Source organism: Theropithecus gelada, chromosome 19 (assembly GCF_003255815.1).
Source record: "Theropithecus gelada isolate Dixy chromosome 19, Tgel_1.0, whole genome shotgun sequence".
Taxonomy (NCBI): Eukaryota; Metazoa; Chordata; class Mammalia; order Primates; family Cercopithecidae; genus Theropithecus; species Theropithecus gelada.
Genome location: NC_037687.1, coordinates 43,492,505 through 43,510,333, shown reverse-complemented (window position 1 = coordinate 43,510,333; position 17,829 = coordinate 43,492,505). Strand labels below are relative to the sequence as shown.

Below are 17,829 nucleotides of genomic sequence, written 5' to 3'. Positions count from 1 at the left end.
CCGCCCGTCTCGGCCTCCCAAAGTGCTGAGATTACAGGCTTGAGCCACCGCGCCCGGCCTCTTTTTCGTTTTTCAAACAAAGTGTTGGAGAATCTTTGTCTCCTTAAATGATCAATTGTGATTCTATTTTGGAAAACAAACACAGTGCACAAGTGCACAGAAAAAAATGGAAAAACAAACATTAGAATAGTAATATTTATTCTGCACGGTGAGACTACGGGCAACTTAAATTTTATTATTATAGAGTGAAGATGACTGGGTGGTAGGGGATGGAGAAAATCTGTTCTGAATAGTACTAAAAATAGTTGGCAGCTTAAACCAGGACTTTCTTTTTTTTTTTTTTTTTTTTTTGAAGCCAGAATCTCACTCTGTCACCCAGGCTGGAGTGTAATAGCAGGATCTCGGCTCACCACAACCTCTGCATCACGGGTTCAAGCAATTCTTCTGCCTCAGCACCCCTAGTAGCTGGGATTACAGGCATGCGCCACCATGCCCAGTTAATTTTTATATTTTTAGTAGAGACGGGGTTTCACCATATTGACCAGGCTAGTCTCAAACTCCTGACCTCAGGTGATCTGCCCACCTCAGCCTCCCAAAGTGCTGAGATTACAGGCATGAGCCACTGCGCCCACCCAATTAAACTATTTTCATACAAATAAAATTAAAAACAGAGTTGTGAAGAGGGAATATCTTTTAGTTGTTAAGAAAATTGTGATTCTATAAGCCTGGGACATGAGTGGGTTTTGGGAAAATAAACAACAGCATGGCACAAATAAGTAACACCCATCAGTTCTTTAACTGTTCTTCATCAAAACGACGGGCTATTTTCACTATCAAGATTCTTCTATGAATGAACACAATCAAGTAACATTCCTAAATTCAGTAAAAGTATACCAAAGCAGACAGAACAGTGTGGTAAACAACAGTTTATCTCTTTTTCTCCACTAAGAAACTAGTTTTATATTATGTATAATCCTTGCAAAATGTTTTATTAATCTCTGTTCTAAGAGCTTTACACATAGTAATTAAAAGAAGGCCCACAGAAGTAATGAAAAATATCTACCAAACGGGTATGTGCATACAGGCTCTCGGGAGCGGACCTAGGTATCAACTCAATGCACAGGACATTTATGGAGAATGAAACAAATATTCTCATGTCCTAAGAAATAAGAATGCATTTCACAGAAGAAAGCAGAAACACCCACTCGCCTCGACCTTGACTTAAACAGGCAACAGCAACTCATTCCTCCTCCCCCTCAGACCCCTTTTCTTAAAGAGTTGGGCAGGACTGGCTAAGAAGGGAACCTGGCTTTTCTTGCAGCCCAGCCTCGCATGGTTAAATTAGGCACAATGCCACTACCGCCCACCCACACATAACCAGAGTAACATAAGAGAGAGGGTGTTGTTAACTCTTCCCAGTATCAAAGAAAGATCAGGGTCATGGATGCCCGGGGCTGGAACTGGAGTTCACAGTAGCTTCCTGGAAGCAATGCTGTGGTTCTGAAACCTGCAGCTGGACTCTTCAGAGCTGTGAGTGTACGTGCATGGGTCCGGGTCCGCGGGGAGGTGGCGTGGGAGTCCCTCCAGGAGCAAGCATGGGCGGGAGCGGGGGCTCGTTCAGTTCTAACATTCCTATCCCAAGGTCGGGTCTGAGCCTTGTTCCGCTGTTGCCCAGGCTGGAGTGCAGTTGGTGCTATCATAGCTCACTGCAGCCTCGACCTACTCCTAGGCTCAAGCCATCCTCCCGCCTCAGCCTCTCCAGTAGCTGGGACCACAGGAGAGCGCCACCACACCCGGCTCATTTTTTAAATTTCTGGTACAGATGGGAGTTTCGCTTTGCTGCCCAGGCTGGTCTCGAACTCCTGGCTTCCTGCGATCCTCCCGCCTCGCTCTCCCAGAGCGCTGGGATTACAGATGTGAGCCACCTGGCCCGGCCTAGTCTGAGCCTTTCTGCTGGGAGTCTTTTTTCTGGCGCGCAGAAACTAACCAAGGGCCATTTCTCTGCAGCTGGGCCCGGTGTGGGCAGAGGATGCTGGGGTCAGTCACGCACTCCACGGCCACAACAACCTTCGCTCATACAATAGGCTCTGCACCCAAGTCAGCCGCACAGACGCCGTCACATCCCAGCCCCGGCCCCGTCACGCCCACGACACACACACCCGGGCCTGAGGCGCGGGGTCCCGCCGCTCTGCGATACTGCAGTGGTCCCGCTCCCCTCTCCTTACCCCGTGCCGCAGTGCTTTTCCTACGGATTGCCAGGACCGACGCTTCGGGCCAGGACTGCTCACTCGGGACGCGAACCCGAGGCACAGCGATGCCGAAACAGAGGGAGCAGCGGCCGGATCGGGCCACAATCCCCGGGGCCTAACGGGCTGCGCGCGGGGGCTGCTGGGAGGGCCGGGCGCACTCACGGAGTGCGCAGGCGCGGCCAGTCTCAAGGGTCCGCTCACTGGTGCAGCCCCACGCTCTGTGTGAACCGCGAGCCGGAGCTAGGCCTGTCCCAACGAGGCTGCGCTTCGAGTCCCTTAGCGCTTGCGGACAGGGCGGCAGGGCCTGGAAGGGAGCGGAGACAGATGGCTGGCGCGTTAAAGAAAGGCGCCCGCGACCGCCTCTCCATAGGGCCAACTAGGGAGCTCTGTGAGCGAGGACGGCGCTGCGGGTCTGTCCTTGGCGCGGTCCTGTCCCTGGCACGGTCCTGTCCCTGGCGCGGTCCTGAGTGGGATTCTTTCACTGGGTGTGGCTGGTTGGGATTTGAGACGGTGTGACTCGGCAGACTCGGGGATGACCGGGATGAGGTTTGTGACAGAGATTGTGTGACTGGAATTGAGTCGAGCTCCGTAGGACTGAGAGTACCGTGGGCGACTGAGACCACCCGGTTGACTGAGTGCGTGCGCTTGCGTTTCTGTGAGCGCGTATATAACCCACGATAAACTTTAATGTGGCGCGGTTTTTTTGATGTTTGTTTTCCCCTTCGGATCTTTCCTGGAGATCGTGTGAGTCAGTGTGTGTCTGAGAAACGACGCCCCTGATTGTGTGGTGGGTGTGTGCCTGCGGGGCTGTGACGAAGTGACTGGATAATTGATTGTGACCCAGAGCCTCGCTCTCCTCAACTACGAAACAGAGAGGGGAATGTTGCATCCTCAAGAGCATCAGCTTGACTGCAGGATTTGGTGAAAAGTGCATTTTTAAAAATTACGTATTTATTTTGCATTTAATCACAGGCTTATTATGGGGGAGAATGCAAATGAGCGTAACTTTTACATTAAAATTTTATAGGAGATTCCTGGCATAGTTTATTTGCTTCTGCCCCAGATTCCTTCTTTATTAGGGATTTTGAGGGGGAAGTGAGGGAAGATTTGAGAAGGCCTAGACTAAGAAAAAATAAAAGCAGCAGTATGGCTAAATCAGACAGCCCAGGATTATGGAGTCAGATATCTTGGGTTCTAGATCAGGCATTGTTTTCCCTTTATTAAAGCAGGGCAAGAAACTTGAGACCCAAAGCATGAGTTCATACTCACATTACCAATCTAAATTTAACATCACAAGGTTTTATTCTTGCCTTTTATATTCCTGTTTATTTTCTTTAACAAATTTTGGTTCCTAGCAATATTAACATATTTATTAGTTTTAGACTAAATCGCTATAAAAAGTTTAAAATTGCAACACCGATATTATTGCTAACAACAAAGCTAGTAATTGAAATATCAGATTGCAGTTCTTTTAGAGCAGCTATGTCCTGCAGGCCAAATCTGTCCTGCTGCCAGTTGTTGTATAGCTAAGGAAATAGGAATGGTATATATGGGGTGTGTGTGTGTGTGTGTGTGTGTGTGTGTTTTTTTTTTTTTTTTTTTTTTTTTTGAGACAGAGCAAGACTCTGTTGCCCAGGCTAGAGTGCAGTGGCACGATCTTGACTCACTGCAGCCTCCATCTCCCAGGTTCCAGCAATTCTCCTACCTCGGCCTCCTGAGTAGCTGGGATTACAGGTGCCCGCCACCATGCCTGGCTAATTTTTGTATTTTTAGTAGAGATGGGGTTTCACCATGTTGGCCAGGCTGGTCTCAAACTCCTGGTCTCAAGTGATCCTCCCACCTCTGCCTCCCAAAGTGCTGGGATTACAGGTGTGAGCCACCGCGCCCGGCCCGTTCCTATATTTTCCATTTCTATATTTTTAAATAATAAAAAAATGAAAAGGAGAATATTTTGTGAAGTATGAAAATCATACATGTCAAATTTCAGTGTCCATAAATAAAAGTTTTATTGGAACATAGCCGTACTTGGTTGTGTACTGTCTATGGCTATATTTGAACTACAAGGACAGACTCGAGTAGTTACACAGACCGGATGGCCCACGCATCCTAAAATACAGTCAGTTCTCACTATTCACAGTAGTTATGGTCTATAAACTTGCTGCAAACATGGAATTAGTGCATACCATTCCACTGCTTCTAGGGGAAATACAGGGTTAGCTTCCTGTAAGCATCTCATCACATTTTAGTCAACTGATGAATGCATAAGCTTATTTTGTTGTTTTTCTTGTCTTTCTTTTTTCTTTCTTGCTTTTTTTTTTTTTTTTTTTTTTTGAGATAGGGTCTTACTGTGTCACCCAGGCTGGAGTGCAGTGGTGGGATCTTGGCTCACTGCAACCTCCACCTCCCAGGTTCCAGAAATCTCCTGCCTCAGCCCCCAGAGTAGCTGGGAATACAGATGCATGTCACCATGCCCAGCTGATTTTTGTATTTTGTAGAGACGGAGTTTCACCATGTTGACTAGGCTGGTCTCGAACTCCTGACCTCGGGTGATCCACCCGCCTGGGCCTCCCAAAAGTGCTGAGATTACAGGCATGAGCCACCGTGCCCAGCCTTATTGTGTTTCTATTTAAACACCTTAATATATATTATTGATTCATTAACACTTGAACTCATGGCCAACAGCTCCATAACTCATGCCTGAATGAAACTTATCTAACACATGTATTTTTTCTATAAGACACAAGACCGCTTTCTCATTCATAGCAACATTCAACAGTACTTTAGCACTACTCCATTTGGGGTCCCTTTGAAACAGCAAAATCACCAGCAATCACAAAAATACGAGAAGCCAAGGTACTAAATGGACGATAAAAAGGGCACTTGTTTACAGTATGAGAGCTGAAATAAGAAGACAGAGAGTCACTTTGTTTGACTTTGGCTGAGAACATGCCTATTAAGGGACTCAAAACTGTTCACCGCTCTTCAGATGTCCACAAATAACCACAAAGGTGCTGCAAATATTGACTCTGAGTTTACACAAAAAAGTTTTAGGAAGTAGATGAATTCACAGATACAGAATCTGTGAATGAAGATTGACTGTATTTACTATCAGGCCCTGTAAAGTAAAAGTTTGCCAATCCCTGTTTTTGTATGTCCCTCTTAGTTATACAGCTAGTGTTTAAAAACTACTTGAAATAATTATTTTCCCTATGCCATCAATTATGTCTATAATTGATTGTACCCCATTAAATAAGCAAAAAGAAAAAAAGCTTTCTTTATAGAAGGCCAGCTAATAACTATCAGGTGTTTGATTTTACGTGGCTTAGACACTGTGCTTCAAATGCATTTATGATGTTTGGTTTTAACAAGGATTTTGCACAGTATCGTACTTTCCTTAAGTTCAATGTCATTTCTATGTCATGGCAGCCATCACCTGCAGTTAGGTAAGACAGTGACATCATTAACATGGATGCATTTTCATGGCATGAAGGCTAGCCATTGGTGGGGTAATATTATAACCCAATTTATCAGTAAACGCTGAGTTTTCTTTGAAGTCAGTCTCTGATTTCTTACAGTACTTGATGTCTGCTTTGCCTGCTAGTGACCAATTCCCCTGCGTCTTTACAGAGCCTTGTCACTCACTCAGTGTAAATAAACACAGTGGTGGAAACGAGGTTTCCCAAAGTATCCTTATGTGCAAGAGTGTTTCTTATTACTTTGGAAATACTAAGCTGAGTTTAATGTTTATTCTTTTTCTACCAAGAGACACAAAAAGGACAAGTACATTCCTTAGAATATTCAATAAAATTTTCTACAGGGATATGGTTAAATACTCTTTTGTCTTCACCACTTTTTTTGTTTTTACTTTACTTGGAAATTATAATTCTCTAGAAATAATGGGGCAGGAGTCTAAAATATACTTTGTGGGAGTGAAGTATATATTTTTTCCAAGTAAAAAAAAAAAAAAAAAAAAAAAAATCAGGCTAGGCGTGATGGCTTAGGCCAGGCGTGAAGGCTCATGCCTATACTCATGATGGCTCATGCCACATACTCGGAAGGCCGAGGCAGAAGGATAGCTTGAGCCTGTGAGATCGAGATTACAGTGAGCTATGATCGGCCACTGCACTCCGGCCTGGGCAACAGAGCGAGACCGTGTCTCAAAAAAAAAAAAAAAAAAAAAAATTCTGCGCTCCCCAGGGTCCGAGGAGAGGACCCAGGAGAGGAGTCTAGCTCCTTTTGCCTCAGACGAGTCCAGGGCGCCGGGTTAACTGGTCTAAAGTCCCAGGCGCTCTCTGGAACTGCTCAGCCACCGGCCGCTCCCGGCACCAGGAGACGCCGGACGCCCTCTGGACAATCGGCGCACTTGCCACGATCTTGGACGGGCCTCGGGCATCGACCTTAGGATTCCCCGCTCCGGCTCCAAGATGTCAGCAACGCTGATCCTGGAGCCCACGGGCCGCGGCTGCTGGGACAAGCGGTGCGCATCGCCGTGCGCGGCCTGGCCCCGGAGGAGCTGGTCGCACTGCGCGCGCGCCCCTGCGCGGCAAGAAGGGCACGCTCTTCTGGGCCCACGCGCGCTACTGAGCCGACGCGCGCTACTGAGCCGACGCCCGCGGCGAGCTGGACCTGGAGCGCGCGCCCGTGCTGGGCGGCAGCCTCGAGGGCTCGAGCCCATGGGACTGCTCTGGGCCCTGGAATCCAAGAAGTCTTTCTGGCGCTTTCTGAAGCGGGATGTACAGATTCCCTTTGTCGTGGAGTTGGAGGTGCTGGACGGCTGCTATGCCACGCGCGGCACGAGCGCGGCTTCTTCTCGCTGGGGGTGCGGCGCGAGTCAGTGCGCGCGGGCCGGGTGCGCGCCACGCCCTTCCTGTCGCCAGGACCTGGACCCTTCCTAGGGATCATTGGCATCTTTGGTTATCGGAGGGAGCCTGTTGGAATATCGAGCCAGCCTCCTTGCTGGCCGTGGCTTTGTCACGTTGGCTCTAGCTTATTATAACTTTGAAGATCTCCCCAAGAACGTGGACAACATACCCCTGGAGTACTTCGAAGAAGCCCTATGCTACATGTTTCAACATCCCCAGGTAAAAGGTCCAGGCATTGGGCTTTGGGGCATTTCTCTAGGAACTGATATTTGTCTCTCAATGGCCTCATTCTTGAAGAATGTCTCAGCCAGTTTCCATCAATGGATCCAGGATCAGTGGGAACAGAGGCATAAACTAGAAGCAGAATAGCATTCCACGACTGGGCTATGACCTGAGGAGAATCAAGGTAGCTTTCTCAGGCCTCGTGGACGTCGTGGATATAAGGAATGATCTCGTAGGAGGGTATGAGAACCCCAGCATGATTTCAATAGAGAAGGCGCAGGGCCCCATCCTTTTCATTGTTGGTCAGGATGACCATAACTGGAGGAGTGAGTTGCATGCCCAGTCTCTGAACGGTTACAGGCCCATGAAAAGGAAAAAGCCCAGATCGTCTTTTTACCCTGGGACTGGGCTTTACATTGAGCCTCCTTACTTCCCTCTGTGCCCAGCTTCCCTTCACAAATTACTGAACAAACATGTGATGTGGATTGGGGAGCCAGGGCTCATTCTAAGGCCCAGGTAGATGCCTGGAAGCAAATTCTAGCCGCCTTCTGCAAACATGTGGGAGGTACCCAGAAAACAGCTTTCCCTAAATTGTAATGCATTTGTCTGTTGTTGACATGACAGATTCAACATCAGATTCTAGTGTTCAATAACCCTATGTGAATCAGCTCTCTCCTGGATAACATTAAAGCCATGTCTTTGTCATTAAAAAAAAAAAAAAAAATCGGCCGGGTGCGGTAGCTCAGGCCTGTAATCCCAGCACTTTGGGAGGCGGAGGCGGGCGGATCACAAGGTCAGGAGTTCGAGACCAGCCTGGCCAACATGACGAAACCCCGTCTCTACTAAAAATACAAAAATCAGCCAGGAGTGGTGCAGGCACCCATGATCCCAGCTACTCGGTAGGCTGAGGCAGGAGAATCGCTTGAACCCAGGAGGTGGAGGTTGCAGTGAGCCAAGATCATGCCATTGCACTCCATCCTGGAAGACAAGAGCAAGAATCCGTCTCAAAAAAAAAAAAAGAGGCCGGGCGCGGTGGCTCAAGCCTGTAATCCCAGCACTTTGGGAGGCCGAGACGGGCGGATCACAAGGTCAGGAGATCGAGACCATCCTGGCTAACACGGCGAAACCCCGTCTCTACTAAAAACACAAAAAATTAGCCGGGCGAGGTGGCGGCGCCTGTGGTCCCAGCTACTTGGGAGGCTGAGGCAGGAGAATGGCGGGAACCCGGGAGGCGGAGCTTGCAGTGAGCTGAGATCTGGCCACTGCACTCCAGCCTGGGTGACAGAGCGAGACTCCGTCTCAAAAAAAAAAAAAAAAGAAAAAAGAAAAAAAAAAATCAGTAAACTAGAACTCTCTGAACGAAGTATCATACATGTAACTTAATTTTCCCATAGATATAGGCAAAGAGAAGTTGTTTAGTTACAGCCTCTATCTAGCACAGCAATCTCCTCAAAACACAAGGTAGCCACCTGGAGAGGCCACAGAGGAGATATCTAAGAGATATAACACTAGGGACGTTTGCAATTGGAAATTAAATGACACTTTAGAAGTGTATTTATCAATGTCAAGCCTTGATAGAGTGTTCACATATGTCTGAAACCTAATACATGTTTTATATGTAATAAATGTAAACAGCTTAGCTCTCATCCATTCAAGATGGGAGAAAAACTAAGTTAATGTGATAAATGTATTGAGGTGTTTGGCTTTCACTCAATGCTTCCTGATACTCAAAAAGTCTTCAAGGGAAGGAACCAAATAAATGCAGAGTATGGAAAAAATGAAGCCATACACATATTAGTGTGTGGTAAATGTTTCCATTGAAAGTCAAATCTTTACACTCACCAAAGCGTCTCCATAAGAGAGAAGCTGTATATTAGAAATGTAAATGTTTTGATAGCAACTGAAATCTTTACAGAGATAGAGAAATCTGATAACTGTTATTATTGTAGTAGGGATTTAAGCTAAGTTCTTGTCTCATGGTAGTCATCCAGGTTCTTGATGTTTTGAACAAAGAATTGGACAAAATGCACAAAGCAACAAAACAATGAAGCAACGGAAGCACAGATTTATTGAAACAAAAGTACACTCTGCAGAGGGGGAGCAGGCTTAAGTGCAAAGAGTTCTGGTTACGGAATTTTCTGGGTTTTAAATACCCTCTAGAGGTTTCCCATTGGGTACTTGGTTACACTGTATGTAAATGAAGGAATGGCCCAAAACCAGTCTGATTGGTTGTGGAAGGCAGGACCAATCAGAGACTAACAGGTAGTTACAAAGTTACGCCCTATGCAAGTGTCTGATTGATTTCTGCACCACAGTGCAAAGGTAGTAGCTTCTGATCCTTTTGTTACTTGGGTGTGGAGAGACAGGATTTTCCTTCTGATTCAGTTCTAAGAAGTCAGCGGGAATGGCCTTAGGTTCCCTGCCTCCAGACCTATTCTCTTGTCTCACCTCCATTTATCACTGAAGAGTTCACAATACATGACTCTCCAGAAAGAGACATGTGACATTAATATGTCAGACTCAATCAGTGTCTTCACACTGGAATGACTTTATTAGTATGAAGCTGGAGTAACATTTTATCATTAGCACAGAACGAGAAGCATTGCAGATGATAGAGCCTTTTTTGGTCACCAAGTGATGCAGCCAGTACACTATTGACTAGCAGTGACGGTAGCAGGTCTTCTTGCCTTGGTCCTGATCTTAAAGGGAAAGATTTCAGTATTTCATCATTAAGTAAAAAATATGCTGTTGTTGTTTTTTTGAAACAGGGTCTCCCTCTGTCGCCTAGGTTGGAGTGCAATGGTGCCATCAGGGCTCACTGCAGCCTCTACCTCCTAGGCTCAAGTAGTTCTCCTGACTCAGCCTCCTAAGTAGCTGGTACTAGACAAGCACCACCACACCCAGCTAATTTTTAAATTTTTTTGTAGAGATGAGGTCTCACTATATTGCCCAGGCTGGTCTCAAACTCCTGGGCTCAAGTAATCCTCCTGCCTCAGCCTCCCAAAGTGCTGGGATTACAAGTATGAGGCACCGTGCCCATCAAAAAAATGCACTTAAAGTTCTCCTTTGATATCCTTTCTTAGAAGTTTCCTTGTATTTCCATTTTTCCAAGAGGCTTGATGATAATTTAATTTGAAATTCTATCATCTTTTCTATATCTTTTCAGATGATCCTGGGGTTCTTTCTAAATTAATACATTCATGTGGGGAATCATATTAACTGATTTTTAAATAATAAGTCAAACTTGCATTTCTGGAATAAATATCTCAAGTTGGTCATAATCTAGTTGGCTAAAAATCTAGTTCCCTTAATGATTTAGATAAGAACTTTGTCTCTACCTTCATGAATACAACTACCCCATAATTTTCTTTTCTCATACTGTCTTTGAGAGATTTTGAAATCAAGGTGATCATATTTTCCTTCTTTTTAATTTTTTTGAGAAAAAGTCTTGTCTCTGTTGCTCAAGCTGGAGTGCAGTGGCATGATCTCAGCCTACTGCAACTTCCAACTCCTGGGTTCAAGAGATTCTCCTGCCTCAGCCTCCTAAGTAGCTGGGAATACAGGCACACGCCACCATGCCCAGCTAATTTTTGTGTTTTTAGTAGAGATGGGATTACTATGTTGGCCAGGCTGGTCTTGAACTCCTGACCTCGTGATCCACCTGTCTCTGCCTCCTAAAGTGCTGGGATTACAGGTGTGAGCCACCACGCCCGGCCAGTGATCCTATTTTCATTAAAGAAGTCACTGTTTCTGCCTTTTTATTCTCTGGGAAAGTTTATGTAAGGTTGGAATTGTTCTTAACCTGAACGGGTTGGTAGAACTTTTCAATTAAATCATTTGGAACTGAAATTCTCTTTCTGGGATGCTATTTGCTGATAGTCATTCCAAAAACTTCTGTGCCAAAAAAGCCACACACTAGGTATCTTAGTTCATGGTCTACTCAGTGTAACACACAATAAATATCTCCCTGAAGCCAAGGAAAAGGCCACCTTCCACCCTTCAGTGAACAACAATGAGTTCAGGGAGCAGTAATCTCTTTCTCAATTCCAGCTGGTCTTATCTATAGTTCTTCTATGCCAGATTCCCTTTTGTATCTTTTGTACCTTTGTGGATTTGATTACAAGTGGGGTCACAATTGTGGATAGCCTGAAGATATGAGAAATGTCTATTGTGAGAAGGTAATGAAGGAGAGTTGGTGACCAGCAGGATGAGGGCTTTAGCCATGGGGCAAATAAGACAGAGCCAAGTCAGCAGGGATGTAAGATGTAAGAGGGCTCTGGTGCTCAGGTAGAACTGGATAAAGGATGGGTGAGTTGGAGTTAAAAGTTCCATGTCATAACACCAGGAAGGCAATAAAAATGTTTTTATTGTGGCAAAATAGACATAATATAAAAAGTCACCATTTTAACCATTTTTAAAGCATAACATTTAGAGGCACCTAGTGAATTCACAGTGGTTTTTGTTTTTGAGACAGAGTCTCGCACTGTCGCCCGGGCTGGAGTCTGGAGTGCAGCAGCACGATCTCGGCTCACTGCAACCTCCGCCTCTGCCTCCCGTGTTCAAGCCATTCTCCTGCCTCAGCCTCCTGAGTAGCTGGGATTATAGGTGCCCAACACCACGCCCAGATAATTTTTGTATTTTAGTAGAGACGGGGTTTCACCATGTTGGCCAGGTTGGTTTCAAACTCCCGACCTCGTAATTTGCCTGCCTTGGCCTCCCAAAGTGCTGGGAATACAGGCGTGAGCCACTGTGCCCAGCTGAATTCATGGTGTTCTTTCATCACCACTATCCAGTTCCAGAACATTTAATCACCACCCCCTAAAAAAAATAATAATAATAAAAATAAAAGCCATTGATATGGTTTGGCTCTGTGTCTCCACCTAAATCTCATCTCAAATTGTAATCCCCATAATCCCCACATGTTGAAGGAGGGACTTGATGGGAGGTGATTGGATTATAGGGGCAGTTTCCTCCATGCTGTTTTTGTGATAGTGAGTGAGTTCTCACCAGATCTGATGGTTTTATAAGTGTTTGACAGTTCCTCCTTCACACTCTCTCTCTCACCTGCTGCTGTGTAAGACGTGCTTGCTTCCTCTTCCGTCATGACTGTAAGTTTCCTGAGGCCTCCCGAGCCATGCGGAACTGTGAGTCAATTAAACCTCCTTTCTTTAAAAATTACACAATCTCGGGCAGTTCTTTATAGCAGTGTGAAAACGAACTAATATACCCCCATACCTTCTAAGTTGCTTTGCATTCCTTACTTCCTCCAGCCATGGCAACTACTAATCTGCTTTCTGTCTCTATAGATTTGCCTGTTATAGATACTTTATATAAATGGAACCATACAATATAAGCCCTTTTATGTCTGGCTCCTTTCACTTAGCATAATATTTTGAATATTCATCCATGCTGTAGCATACATCAATACATCAATACTTTATTTCTTTTTCTAGCTGAATACTGTTCTATTGTATGAATGTACCACATTTTGTTGACCCATCAGTAGATAGAAGTGCATTGTTTCTACCTTTTGGCTATTGTGAATATTGCTGCCATAAACTTTGTGTACAAGTTTTTGTTTAAATACTCATTTTCAATTCTTTTAAGTATATACTCAATATATACAAGTGGGCCAGGCATGGTGGCTCACACCTGTAATCTCAGCCCTTTGGAAGGCCAAGGTGGGCAGATCACTTGAGGCCAGGATTTCAAGACCAGCCTGGGCAACATGGTAAAACTCTGTCTCTACTAAAAGTACAAAAATTAGCTGGGCATGGTGGTGTGCACCTGTAATCCCAGCTACTTGGGAGGCTGAGGCATGAGAATCACTTAAACTCAAGAAGGGGAGGTTGCAGTAAGCCAAGACTGCACTCCAGCCTGGGCAATAGTGCAAGATTCTGTCTTAAAAAAAAAAGTCTTAAAAAAAAATGCATAGCGTGTGTGTATATATATATACACACACACACACGCACACACACATACACAAAGCACATATATATATATATGGAATTCCTGAGTCATACAGTAATTTATGTTCAGTTTATTGAGTAACCCCCAAACTTTTTTCCACAGCAGCTACACCATTTACATTTCCATAAACAATGTATGATAGTTCCAATTTCGCTACATTCTCACTAGCACTTATTTTCCTTTAAAAAAAAATTATTGGCCGTATGTGGTGGCTCAAGCCTGTAATCCCAACACTTTGGGAGGCTGAGTGGGCAGATCACAAGGTCAGGAGTTTGAGACCAGTCTGACCAACATGGTAAAACCCCGTCTCTACTAAAAATACAAAAATCAGGTAAGCGTGATGCCTCACACCTGTAATCCCAGCTCCTCAGCAGGCTGGGGCAGCAGAAACGCCTGAACCCGGGAGGCGGAGCTTGCAGTGAGCCGACATCTCACCACTGCACCCCAGCCTGGGCAACAGAGCGAGACTCCATCTCAAAAAAAAAAAAAAATTTGCCCTTGAATGTTCATAGTAGCTTTATTCACACTGCCAAACACTGGACGCTACCCATTCTCTATCAACTGGTAAACAGATAAACAAATTGGAAGATGTCTACACAATGCAATATTACTCAGAAAACAAAGAATAATTTACTGACATATGCAACAACATGAATGAATCTCAAAAGCACTATGTTAAGTACAAGAAGTTTTACATAAAAGATCAAATACTGGCCGGGCGCGGTGGCTCACGCCTGTAATCCCAGCACTTTGGGAGGCCGAGGCGGGCGGATCACAAGGTCAGGAGATCGAGACCACGGTGAAACCTCGTCTCTACTAAAAATACAAAAAAATTAGCCGGGCGCGGTTGTGGGCGCCTGTAGTCCCAGCTACTCGGGAGGCTGAGGCAGGAGAATGGCGGGAACCCGGGAGGCGGAGCTTGCAGTGAGCTGAGATCTGGCCACTGCACTCCAGCCTGGGCGACAGAGCGAGACTCCGTCTCAAAAAAAAAAAAAAAAAAAAAAAGATCAAATACTATATGATTCTATTTATATGAAATTCTAGAAAAAGTACAACTATTGTGGACAGGAAAGAGAACAGCGGCCTTCAGGGGCTGGGGCAGGGGTTGGGGAGGAGACGGACTGCAAAAGTGCATGAGTGGCCGGGAGCCGTGGCTCATGCCTGTAATCCCAGCACTTTGGGAGGCTGAGGCAGGAGGATCACAGACCAGCCTGGCCAACATGGAGAAACCCCATGTCTACTAAAAATACAAAATTAGTTAGGTGTGATTGTGCATGCCTGTAATCCCAGCTACTTGGCAGGCTGAGGCAGGAGAATCGCTTGAACCTGGGAGGTGGAGGTTGCATTGAGCCAAGATTGCGCCACTGCACTACAGCCTGGGCAACATACGGGGCTGGATGCGGTGGTTTACACCTGTAATCCCAGCACTTTGGGAACCCGAGGTGGGCGGATCTCTTGGGTCAGGAGTTCGAGAGGAGCCTGGCCAACATGGTGAAACCCTGTCTCTACTAAAAACACAAAAATTAGCCGGGTTCAGTGGCACCGTAGTCACAGCTACTCTGGAGGTGGGGAGAGAAGGTGCAGTGAGACGAGATCACGTCACTGCACTCCAGCCTGAGCAACACAGCGAGACTCTGTCTCAAAAAAAAAAAAAAAAGGACATGAGGGAACTTTCTGAGTTGATGGAAGTTCTGTATATCATGATTGTGGTTGTGAAAGGAACACATCTTGGGCCCCCAAAATCACTAAGGTAAAGAGAAAAGTCAAGCTGGGAACTGCTTGGGACAAACCTGCCTCCCGTTCTATTCAAAGTCATTCCTCTGCTCACTGAGATAAATGCGTATCTGATTGCCTCTTTGGAGAGGCTCATCAGAAACTCAAAAGAATGCAGCCAGGGTCAGGCGCGGTGGCTTACGCCTGTAATCCCAGCACTTTGGGAGGCCGAGCCGGGCGGATCACCTGAGGTCAGGAGTTCAAGACATGGCCAAACCCTGTCTCTACTAACAATACAAAAAAATTAGCCGGGCGTGGTGGCAGGCGCCTGTAATCCCAGCTTGGGAAGCTGAGGCAGGAGAATCGCTTGAACCCAGGAGGCGAAGGCTACAATGAGCCAAGATCATAGCACTGCACTCCAGCCTGGGAGACAAGAGTGAAACTCCGTCTCAAAAAATAAAAATAAAAATAAAAGCCATGAATAAAAAGAACGCAACCATTTGTTTCTCACCTACCTGTGAACTGTCCTACCTTTCTGGACCAAACCAATGTTCATTTTACATATATTGATTGATGTCTCGTATCTTCCTAAAATGTGTAAAACCAAGCTGTGCTCTGACCACCTTGGGCACGTGTCATCAGGAACTCCTGAGGCTGTGTCACGGGCGCATGTCCTCGACCTTGGCAAAATAAACGTTCTTTTTTTTCCCCTGAGACGGAGCCTCACTCTGTCGCCCAAGCTGGAGTGCATTGGCGAGATCTTGGCTCACTGCAACCTCTGCCTCTCGGGTTCAAGTGATTCTCCTGCCTCAGCCTTCTGAGTAACTGGGACTACAGGTGCCCGCCACCATGCTTGGCTAATTTTATTTTATTTAATTTATTTATTTATTTTTAATTTTTAGTAGAGATGGCGTTTCACCATGTCGGCCAGACTGGTCTCAAACTCCTGACCTCGTGATCTGCCCACCTCGGCTTCCCAAAGTGCTGAGGTTGCAGGCATGAGCCACCGTGCCCTGCAGCAAGATAAACTTTCTAAATTAACTGAGACCTCTCTCAAATTTTCGAGGTTCAATGGTAATAATTACATGATTGCATATGTGTCAAAACTCATCAAATTGTACACTTAAAATTGATACATTTTGTTGCATGCAAATTTTCCCTCAATAAAGCTGATTAAAACAAAACAAAAACAGAAGCACCAAGATTCTAGAAAAATTGTGCCTCCAGCAGTAGTTTTTGAATCTTCCAAAATCCCCAAATAAAAATAGAGCAATCAGACAGCAAAACCAAAAGCCTGTTGACAACATTCAAACAAAACTACGTGAGATAATGTGATGGGCTGAATTGCACACTTCCAAAATTTGTATGTTTAAGCTGTAACCCCCAGTACCTCACAATGTGAGTGTATTTGGAGGTGCAGTCTTCAAAGAGATGATTAAGCTAAAATGAGGTAGTTGCGGTGGGTCCTAATCCTATATGACTGTTGTCCTTATTTTATCTTTTTTTTTTTTTTTTTTTTTGAGACAAGAGTCTCACTCTGTCACACAGGCTGGAGGGCAGTGGCTTGATCTTGGCTCACTGTAACCTCCACCTCCTGGGTTCAACGATTCTTGTGCCTCAGCCTCCCGAATAGCAGGGACTGCAGGCATGTGTCACCATGCCTGGCTAATTTTTGTATTTTTAGTAGATACGGGGCTTCGCCATGTTGCCCAGGCTAGTCTCCAACTCCTGACTTCAGGTGATCCGCCCGCCTCAGCCTCCCAAAGTGCTGGGATTACAGGTGTGAGCCACCACGCCCAGCCTGGTGTCCTTATTTTAAAAAAGGAAATTTGGATATGCTGAGGCACATGAGGGATGTGCACATGCAGCGGAAATGCCGTGTGAAAATCCAGCAAGAAGGCAGTTGTCTGCAAGCCAAGGAGAGAGGCCTTAGGATAAACCAGACCTGCCAACACCTTGATCTGTGACAAAAAGCCTCTAGAGCTGTGAGAAAATAAAGTTATGTGTAAGCTAACCAGCTGTGGTGATCTGTTATAGCAGTACCAGCAAACTAATACAGGAAATGTCCCCATGAGCCCCCAGATATAAGCAGATCAGAACAATCATAAACATCACAATACCTGCAATAGTGGACCTGAGCATCTGTGAAGGAGGCAGCCGAGGGAAGTGATGGGGCATCTGAAATCATCTGAAAACGGAAGAGCCTCAAAACGAGTATTAAAACACAGAAGGGGTTGGGCATGGTGGCTCATGCCTGTAATCCCAGCACTTTGGGAGGCCGAGGCAGGTGGATCATGAGGTCAGGAGTTCAAGACCAGCCTGGCCAACGTGGCGAAACCCCATTGCTACTAAAAATACAAAATTAGCTGGGCATGGTGGCAGGCACCTGTAATCCCAGCTACATGAGAGGCTGAGGCAGGAGAATCGCTTGAACCTGGGACGTGGAGGTTGCAGTGAGCCAAGATTGTGCCTCTGCACTCCAACCTGGGTGACAGAGCAAGACTCCGTCTTGAAAAAACAAAACAACGGAAAACAGAGGGCCACGCTGAGAGCAGCAAGCAGAGAGGGGTTGAGGCTTTGCCCACAACAACAGGAGGGGAATGCAAGTGGTCCACGAGGGAAGACCTGAAGGGGCCAGTGAACTCTTCTCTGTGACAACTCTTAAAACCGACAGCCAAAATTCCTTTCCATTTCTAAATAAATAAATAAATAAGCAACACCGGCGGGGCACGGTGGCTCACGCCTGTAACACCAGCACTTTGGGAGGCTGAGGCGGGTGGATCATTTGAGGTCAGGAGTTCAAGACCAGCCTG

The 17,829-nt window shown here is 45.9% G+C and overlaps 1 pseudogene; it reads left to right on the top strand.

Annotated features, from left to right (window-relative positions):
* The first annotated feature begins 6,673 nt into the window (after positions 1–6,673).
* Positions 6,674–7,930, top strand: LOC112613544 (annotated as a pseudogene).
* Positions 7,931–17,829: the final 9,899 nt, after the last annotated feature.